At 43.4% G+C, this 9,048-nt stretch overlaps 1 protein-coding gene across 1 annotated transcript in view; it reads left to right on the top strand.

Moving 5' to 3' along the window:
- The first annotated feature begins 1,397 nt into the window (after positions 1–1,397).
- LOC119174114 (thiol S-methyltransferase TMT1B) overlaps positions 1,398–9,048 on the top strand; it is a 49,029-nt gene continuing 41,378 nt past the window's right edge. The window contains exon 1 of the mRNA XM_037424924.2: positions 1,398–1,419. The gene's annotated coding sequence lies outside the window, so the exon portion shown is untranslated. The remainder of the gene's footprint in view (positions 1,420–9,048) is intronic.

Genomic DNA, 9,048 nt, shown 5'->3' with positions numbered 1-9,048 from the left:
AAGTTACGGAACTTTCCTGTGATGAGCTGCCTGGAGCCGCGGGATGGTTAAGGGGGTCTTGGGACTTCATTCAGCTAGTCCCTCAGGTGTTTAAATAAAGTTGTTTTCGTGTATGTGTGTGGTCAAACGCTGGTCAACTTCATTAGAAGCTCGCAGTGCAAGGTTTGTCGTCACCCCAGCAAAAGAGAAGAAAGAATTGAGCAGATTGAGCATGGAGGGAGTATCCTGACAAAAGTTGAAGACTTCGTCGATACTTTTATTCATTTCTTTCAGTATATTATTACCAAATACCTAGGCGTTAGACTAAGGGCGTTCATCGGCAGCTATGTAAAAACCGCTATAGAACCTGTCTTGCAGTTACCGCTTGAGCAAAACGGAAAAAAAAGAAAAAAAGAAGCGGTCTAGATCATGAACCCAAGGAGTTTCTTAAGCGTAAGTCTGACTTACTGGCTAATTTTATTAAATAAATTTTCATTTGCTTTTGATGTTCGAACCTGGCTTAGCTACAAAAGCGTTGGATATATATGATGTTCTATTTCATCTTCACCTTGTAACTCAGCCCTGTAATTCATCGTGTTGTAAGAGTTTAAAAGGTTACGTCTGCCACCAATAATTACAACGCGAAATTTCATTCCTCTAGATATCTTACACCGAACCTAATAATACCACCTTTCAATTTCAGGCAACTGCCAGTTATGTATGTACTAACTTCAAAGAATGCGTGACAGCTTTGAGGCATAACACAAAGAGAATGAGTTTCCCAAGCCCGTGTAGCAGATAATCCAACTTTTGACAACCACCACGCATCAGATGAGCGATCAAGCATGCAATTTCTTAATCTGTTGTCATTCATTTTTGAAAGCGGTTGGCTGGCATAATTGCAATATTGAACGAGGTATTTGCAGCGCTTAACAAATACAGAAAGAGATTGCATTTGCACAAATAAAACAAAATAACACTAATTACTCCTCACTTTCTGCTTTTCTTTTGTATTTGTGAATATCTGTGTTTTAACTACTTCTACGCATGGAACACGCGTCAGAGTTCCTATTGCGCCATGTCAAATATCATATCCTTGTGAACGTTTTCAATTAATATCGTCCGTCTCTTCTACACTGATGTGGCTACGAAAGAGGGTATATAAAGGCTTGGTCTATGGAATCGCAGCCAACATTGTTAATTAAGCAGAGAGTACTATGAAGTTTGATGAACATCTCTGAATTTCAAGGTAGACTTTCTCTTTCCGACCAGTGCGCCTGAGGAGACTTATTTGCAGAAGACCGCCTTACGGTTTTCTAAACGCATATCGATACACACGCCCTTCAAAAGCCCCTATTCCCGTTGTCCGGAGCACCCGAGGTGGATGCTGATTGCTCACTCTCCTTAGACATTGACAGAGTTTTGCGAAATGCAAAGCAAGTAAGTCTAAAAACTACTTTTTGGGATTTTTAATCGCATCAATGTCCTCATCGAATTCATATTTTTGAAATAAGGAGAAATTGCGGCTTTGTGAACATTCTACATAACTATCGCTACATCTGATACTACTGACACCATTGCCATCTTTACAGATCTGTGCTGTCATTCACGTAGAATTGAATTGTGACGGAAGTATGTGTAATCAAGCGAGCGTAGAGCGAATTTCCATAAAGTACAAGGCAAATCTGCCTGAAAAATTGCAAATTTTCGGTCATGATGTCTAATTTTAAAATAATTTACGTCCCGCGCAGATTAGGGACATCAAAGTTCAATTTTAAAATTATTTCACTAAACATAGGTGGCTGAACTATATATAATTTCCGTTGCCGAAAACGCTTGCGGCAGTATCGCCATTTTTAAAATTTTAGCAAACTTTACGAGAAAAAAAACGGTTCATTTCTAAGATGAAAATCAATAGCCTTTTTAAGTGTCCTGCAAATGGTAGGATGGGCTTGGGTTCCACCTAGGCTTCAGCAAGGGGCTGCTGGCCCTTTGCGGCTTCCACGACTCGCTGGGACGGCCCAAAGTGATTTTCCGGGTCCGAGCAAAGCAGCGCAGACTCTCTGCGCTATCGGAAGCTGTCGCTGTTTAAGCTAGCATCATGGTTGATGTTTTTTATGCCTAGACATACCAATAAAGTATGATCAGGGCTGGCTATAGATCCACAATTGTCTTTAGTGTAGAAATGTGGACGCAATATGTACTTATTAGTTGGGCAGTGGGTGTGTCGGGTTTGTAACTGCTGCCATTCCAGATAGTTTTCCTTTCTTACTTTCGAGTGAGGAGGTGGGAGTGTGCAACCGCGGCTGCGTCTGTGTAGAGCACGCGAGCAGCAGGTTTGTATTTTTTTTGTCTGCGAGGAGGAAGCTTGAGGCAGTTTCACGCTCTCGAGTGATGTATAAGAGTATGCGTGGCCTAGTTGTCAGGTTGGCCTCGTCAGAACCCAACACTGCCTCAAGGTTTCGCCCCGCCGAGCCAACACCGTTGCTCGCGTCCTCTACACGAGTGCAGCTGCGGCTGTACAACGTCGCAGTATATGGTGTACTGTAATTTCGTGAAATGGAGTCATTCCATCTTCCCACTCCTACAAGTCGACATTCCCCGGTGTAGAAACCAGATTGAAGATGGAGCTTGGGGGCGAAGAAGAAGAGGTGGCCAGGGGCACGCTCTGTATATTTTTTATTCCTGTTCTGTCAACAATAAAACGAAGACGTATCGGTGCTGCGGTCTCTCTGGCCTTTCTGAAACATAGTGCCGTGATCAGGACGATCTGAGGACGGACGCAAAGACATCAACCCCATTCGCAACAACGGGTTGAAGAACGAAGCAGCGGCGTCTGGCACAAGGATGAACCGTCGAGGGAAGGACCACGACCGACGACTGTTGGTGACGCACATAAACAGGCAAGAGCTCTTTCAACACGTTTTAAGCATGAATAAAGAGGTCCTGCCGAAGGAGTGGAAGACGCTTCGAGCAAATGTGACAACGCTTACGAGAGAAATTGATAAGAAGATAGAAGAAAACGCCAATTGAGCGCAACTTAGGACGCTTCTAAACCAGATGAAGAGCGTGTCACAGATGCTAAGACAAGTTAATGAACAGATTGAACCATTCATTGAAGAAGACGACGCGGAGGCAGAATTTGAAAGAGTTTTGCATTATGAGATGAAGATCGTCGCTGCAACGACAAAAATAGAGGAGCAATTACTCGAGTTTGAACAAGCGACGCAACGGACTACGAAAATAGTCACAGAACAGGCGAGCTCAGTGCAATGTACAAACCAAATCTCGGAGACGCAAGAGCTTGTTAAGTTGCCACGTCTTGAGATGATCAAGTTTGATGGGAAAAACAGCATAGCCAAGGTTTTGGCACGAGTTCGAGACATCGGTGCATAACAGAGTGAACATGCCGAAGAATCAAAAATTTAATTAGCTTCTGGCGTCTCTAAGTGGGGAGGCTGCGTCCCTCATAGAAGGTTTGCAGTTTTCTAATCAGAACTACGAGCATGCAGTCGCTCTTTTGAAAGAAACATTCAGACGACAAGATCATTTGAGAGAGACCTACATAAAAGAGCTAGCAAACGTGGAAGCAGTGAAGAGTCCTAAAGGTGTAGTTGGGTTGAAGAAACTCTTCCAAAAGTTGCAAATAAACACACGAGCATTGCAGTCATTATGTGTGGAAATGAATAGTTATGCCACAGTGATATCTCCTGTTGTAAAATCTGCGCTACTGGTGGATATGAGGATTGAGATGAAGATGAAGGAGATAGAGAACGATGACAACAGACCAGCAACTACGGAATCGGACTCAGCGTCAAGAGACAGCATGAGTAGTTTGAAAGAAATTATGGAGTTTTTAAAGATATATATATGCAGCAGAGAAGAAACTCTTGAGGAAAAATACGACGTGACCCAGTCACTGCCCAGTATGAGGCGGACTAGAACAATTACGCTTCAAAGCACCTCGATTAAGAAATGCATCTTCTGTGAGATGACTGGACACTACACGGAGGATTGCAGAAGAAGCATTAGTATGCAAGAGAAGAAAGAAGTCTTGCAACGGAGCGAAGGTGCTTCAGATGCACCAGACCTCACCACACGGTGAAGATATGCCGCGCTAACGTACGCTGCAAAACATGCAAGGGAAGGCACGCAACATCCATGTGTCGACCACGTACGCCTGCAGGAATGTCAGCACAGCAGCAAAGTGGTGATGGCGTTGAGCAAGCGCGTAAAAGGGCGCAACCTGACCGGTTAGACACCAGCAAGTCCTGCAACATGCACGCACAACAATCTGGTGAACACAAGTGCAAACTACTGCAGACACCTTTTTCGTGGACGGAGGGAGAAGACAGCGGGTGCTACACACGGATTATGCTGAACAATGGGAGCCAGAGGACATTCATCCTCAAAAGACTGTCAAAAAACTATCGTGCAAGGTAAAAAGATCCGATAGGATTACCGTAGGATCATTTGGAGGAGGAGAGATGGAACTAGATATGAAAGTCGTCGAGGTCAGCGTGAGGAAGGATCCCACATCGCAGCCAGTCACGATTGAGGCACTGGAGATAGAAGTTTTATTCTGTGACGCGCCACCATCGCCACCGTTGGCAATACACGAAAGAGCAAGATCGATTGGAATTTGTTTGGCTGATGACAGTGAGAAGACAGACAAAGAAAGAAAAAATATGGAAACTTCTATATTATTGGAGCAGAATATTACTGGAGTACTGTAGTCACTGGTCGCATTTGCGACATTCATCCAAAAGTATTGGCAATAGAAACAATATTGGGATGGACGGTTTAAGGTCTTGTGGGACTTCATTGTGTGCCGATGAAATTATTGACGGTTATTGTACTCAAGATCAGTGCCAAGTCGGATACGACTTTGGACGAACTGCAGCGATTCTGGGACTTGGAAAACATGGGCATCAAGGAGAAACCAGCAACAAAGTTGAGCGATGAACATGTGCTAGAGTACGTTCGACAAACAATGAAGTTTAAGGTAGGAAGATACCAAGTGCGGCTACCATGGAAGGAAAACGTGACATTGGACGACAAGAACACCATTGCAGAGAAGAGGCTTATACAAGTGACCAAGAAATTATGCAAGAATAAAGATGAGCTCCTAGCCTATGACAAAGCTATTCGAGAGTACTTCAAGCACGAAATAGCAGAAAACGCCGAAGAAGATGCTGGATCAGATATACAGAACAAATTGGTATACTACATGCCGCATCAAGCAGTAATTATGAAGGACCGAACAACGACAAAAATACCGATCGTCTTTGACGCATCATCAAGCCAGAATCTATGCGAATACTTGAATGAAAACTTGGAAAATGGGCAAAACCTAAACCCCGACATCACAAGCTTGCTGATGAACTTTCGACATCACAAGATCGCTATATCAACCGACGTGGAAAAGGCATTTTCGCAAATCAAGATACATGAAAATGACCGAGACGCACTGAGATATATGTGGTGGGAAAGAATACCCAGCGAAGATATGACAACCCTGAAGATAAAAATGTGGAGGATGACAAGGTTACATTCGGAACTACACCAAGTAGCTTTCTTCTAGCAGCCACAATTCATCGACATTTGGATAAATTCGAAGAAAAATATCCTGCAGTTGTGGCGCAACTCCGGAAAGGAATCTACGTCGATGACGTTTTACTAGGAGTTGAAGAATACTCGACATCGACAAAGATATACAAAGAAGCACGAGACATTTTTCGCAATCTGGTTACTGCCACAGGGATGTATGCTCCACTGTGTTTGATTACATCAACGCAACTAAAAGACTACCGTGCAAGTGAACCCCTACCTTTTCAGACCTTTAGTTTATAATGCGTAGTTATGTCTATCAAAAACAAGAGATGGTTTGACCGCTTGCTCAGCAAGCATTTTTGTTTTTTGGTAGTATTATTTTAACACTAGTTTTTCAGATTGGCTTCATTTTCATTTTAGTTTCATTTCAGTATCCTGCCGCCCGGCTCTTGACCCATCCCCCTCTGTGGGTAAGCGCCATCCAGCAGAGGTCATCAACATCAGCATCAGCAATGCGGAAATGACTTTAAGGAAATGGATTTCAAATGATGCCGAACTAGGAAAACTATTTGATGAAGAAGGAAATTATCTGGATCGAGGGATAAGAAAAGAGGGACAAATCAAGCTTTTGGGACTAAAATGGAATTTCGTAGACGACGTGTTGAGCTTTCCCGACACTACATGGCGAAATGACAAGGACATGAGACAACTCTCAAAAAGACAGGTTTTGGAAGCAACGGCGAAGCTATATGATCCTTTAGGTTTTTCGACACCATTTTCAGTTAGAGCAAAAATATTGCTGCAAAAAAATTTGGATGGATAAAATGAAATGGGACGACCCATTACAAAGCCAGCATAGATCAGCTTGGAAGGACTGGTCGGAGGAGCTTCAGCACTAGGATAACTTCACCGTTGACAGATGCTATGACAACAGGCCAGCTGAAGTGAAAGCATCGACTCTACACGTGTTCTTCGATGCGAGTTCAATGGCGTATAGAGCAGCAGCATACGTTGTGACAGAATACTCCGATAGAAGCAATGAAGCCAATTTAATCATTGCGAAAGGGAGAGTCGCTCCAATCAAGAAGATTACACAAGCTAGATTGGAGTTGTTGGCGGCCACAATATCAGACAGATTGGCCAGTCATATAAGTGAGAATTTCATCAGGAAACTGAGGCATGTGAAATTCTGAACTGACTCTCAAATTGTGTTATGCTGGATAAAGTCCAACAAGACGAAAGTTCTATTCCTTCGCAATCACGCAGCAGAAATTATGAGCAAGTCCAACGAGAGTCAATGGAGTTATGTTAAAAGTGATGAAAATCCTGCGAATTTGACGACAAGCAGGATGAAGATGAAACGTTTGCTGAACAGTGAATTATGGTGGAAAGGCCCCCGTGGATCAAGAAAGAAAAACAAAGGCCTGATTATGACATCACGCGAAAATCGGACAGGGATGACAAGCTTGCCACGATCTTTTCTTCGTCTTTGTTAACTGCCAACCCGTGTCAAGAAAAGATAATGGATGTGAACAGGTTTGGGTCATACAAGAAAGCGTTACGAGTAACCACGTGGGTGATTTGTTATATAGGAAACCAACGAAAAGTAAGGAAAACAGGTTCGCTCACAGGAGAAGAATTGGACAAGGCAGAGTTTGTGCTGATAAAGCAGGAGCAGGAAGCGCTACAAAATGCAGTGACACGAATATATGACAACAAGAATCTGTATGGCACGTAATCTTCGAAGATTATCAAGGTGTCCTAAGAGTAAAAGGGAGGCTTCAGTGGAGTGGAGCTTTGATGAGAAGCATCCTATTATTTTACCAAGAGAAAGTCACTTCAGAACTCCTAGTTCTGAACGCGCATCAAGTGACAATGCACGGTGGCGTTGCGGCAACATTGCCACATCTAAGAACGAAGTTTTGGATTGTGCTTGCCCGACAGATGGTAAAATATGTGATTAAAAAATGCATCACATGTAGGAGATTTCATTCTAGACCAAGGGTACAAGAAACTTCACCACCACCAGCTGACAGGATAACAAAGACGAGGCCATTCGACACAGTTGGTATGGACTTTGCTGGACCGCTAAATGCTCGAGAGAAGAAAGGTGACAAAATTACAAAATTTTACATTGTGATAGTTACGTGTGCAGTAACAAGAGCCATACAACAGCAGTTGGTCAAGAGAATGTCATCAGAAGCGTTTATACAAGCATTCCGAAGATTCGTAGCTCGAAGAGGATTGTGTACAACTATTTACAGTGATAATGCAAGAGCGTTCAAGAAATCTGAGAAAGAGATGAACAAGATATTAAAGATGGAAGATGAAAGGGTGCAAAAGTATAACCGTAACCTGAAAATAAAATGGAAGTTTATTGTAGAGTTAGCTCCATGGTGGGAAGGATTTTATGAAAGACTGATCAGAAGCTTTAAGACATCCATGGCAAAAACTATAGGTGCTCGACTTTTGGATGAAGAACTACGGACTGTGGTTGTTGAAGCAGAAGACGTACTTAACAACCAGCCTCTTACTTATGTGTATTACGATCCTAACGAGCCACAACCCATCACACAGACGGACGTTATAGGAGGCAGGCAAGCAATGAACAAGCAGGAAGAAAACAGACTCGGAGAATACGGTTTGCTGAATTACTGGAATGCAAAAAAACGGGCAATAATAACATGGTGGACCAGATGGAAAAAGGAGTACCTGAGGGAGCTTAAGTGCGCCAGCATAAAAATAGAGGGTCACACAAATATGCAAGAAGGAGATGTACTTCTGCTTGGAGAAGCGCAAAAAAACAGTGGAAACTATGCAAGGTCGAAAAGATTTTCCCAGGCAAGGATGGACTAGTGAGAACCTGCTTGCTTCGAACACCTGAAGGCAAATTAGTCAAGAGGCCGATTTAACTGTTGTATTCGCTCGGAGGCTGCTTCGGTTGAATGTGGCCGGTGGGAAGATGTAGAAACCAGATTGAAGATGGAGCTCGGGGGCGAAGAGGAAGAGGTGGCCAGGGGCACGCTCTGTATATTTTTTATTCCTGTTCTGTCAACAATAAACCGAAGACGTATCGGTGCTGTCGTCTCTCTGGTCCTTCTGAAACACCCGGAACAGGGCAAAGCAATGCTCTGTGTGTAAGCCTTCGAGCCTTGTGGTGCGCCGCCTCGTTACTGATGGTGTATGAGTGTCCTGCCCTCTTGGTTCGTTACTCGCTTGTGGATATGACTCAGCGCAATCACAACGAGGTGGACATTTTATTGATAATATTGTCAAGTTTTCTTGTAAATCCACGGACCGTATGCGAAGTTTGGTATCACCGTCTGCCAATCACTGACCATTACGTCCGCTTGTATTTGTGCTATGGGTAATGCGATAGCCAATTCCTCCACATTTCATGTGTGCCGTGGTGATGGCTTAGATCGTCACACATTTTCCTTCATAATTCTATCATTTTCTCTGTGTAAGCTCACTTGAGTTTGTATCTATCGTCCCCTACAAATGTAGTGTGAGTGC

Source organism: Rhipicephalus microplus, chromosome 5 (genome assembly GCF_043290135.1).
Source record: "Rhipicephalus microplus isolate Deutch F79 chromosome 5, USDA_Rmic, whole genome shotgun sequence".
Classification (NCBI taxonomy): domain Eukaryota; kingdom Metazoa; phylum Arthropoda; class Arachnida; order Ixodida; family Ixodidae; genus Rhipicephalus; species Rhipicephalus microplus.
This window is presented reverse-complemented; position numbering and strand designations above follow the sequence as displayed.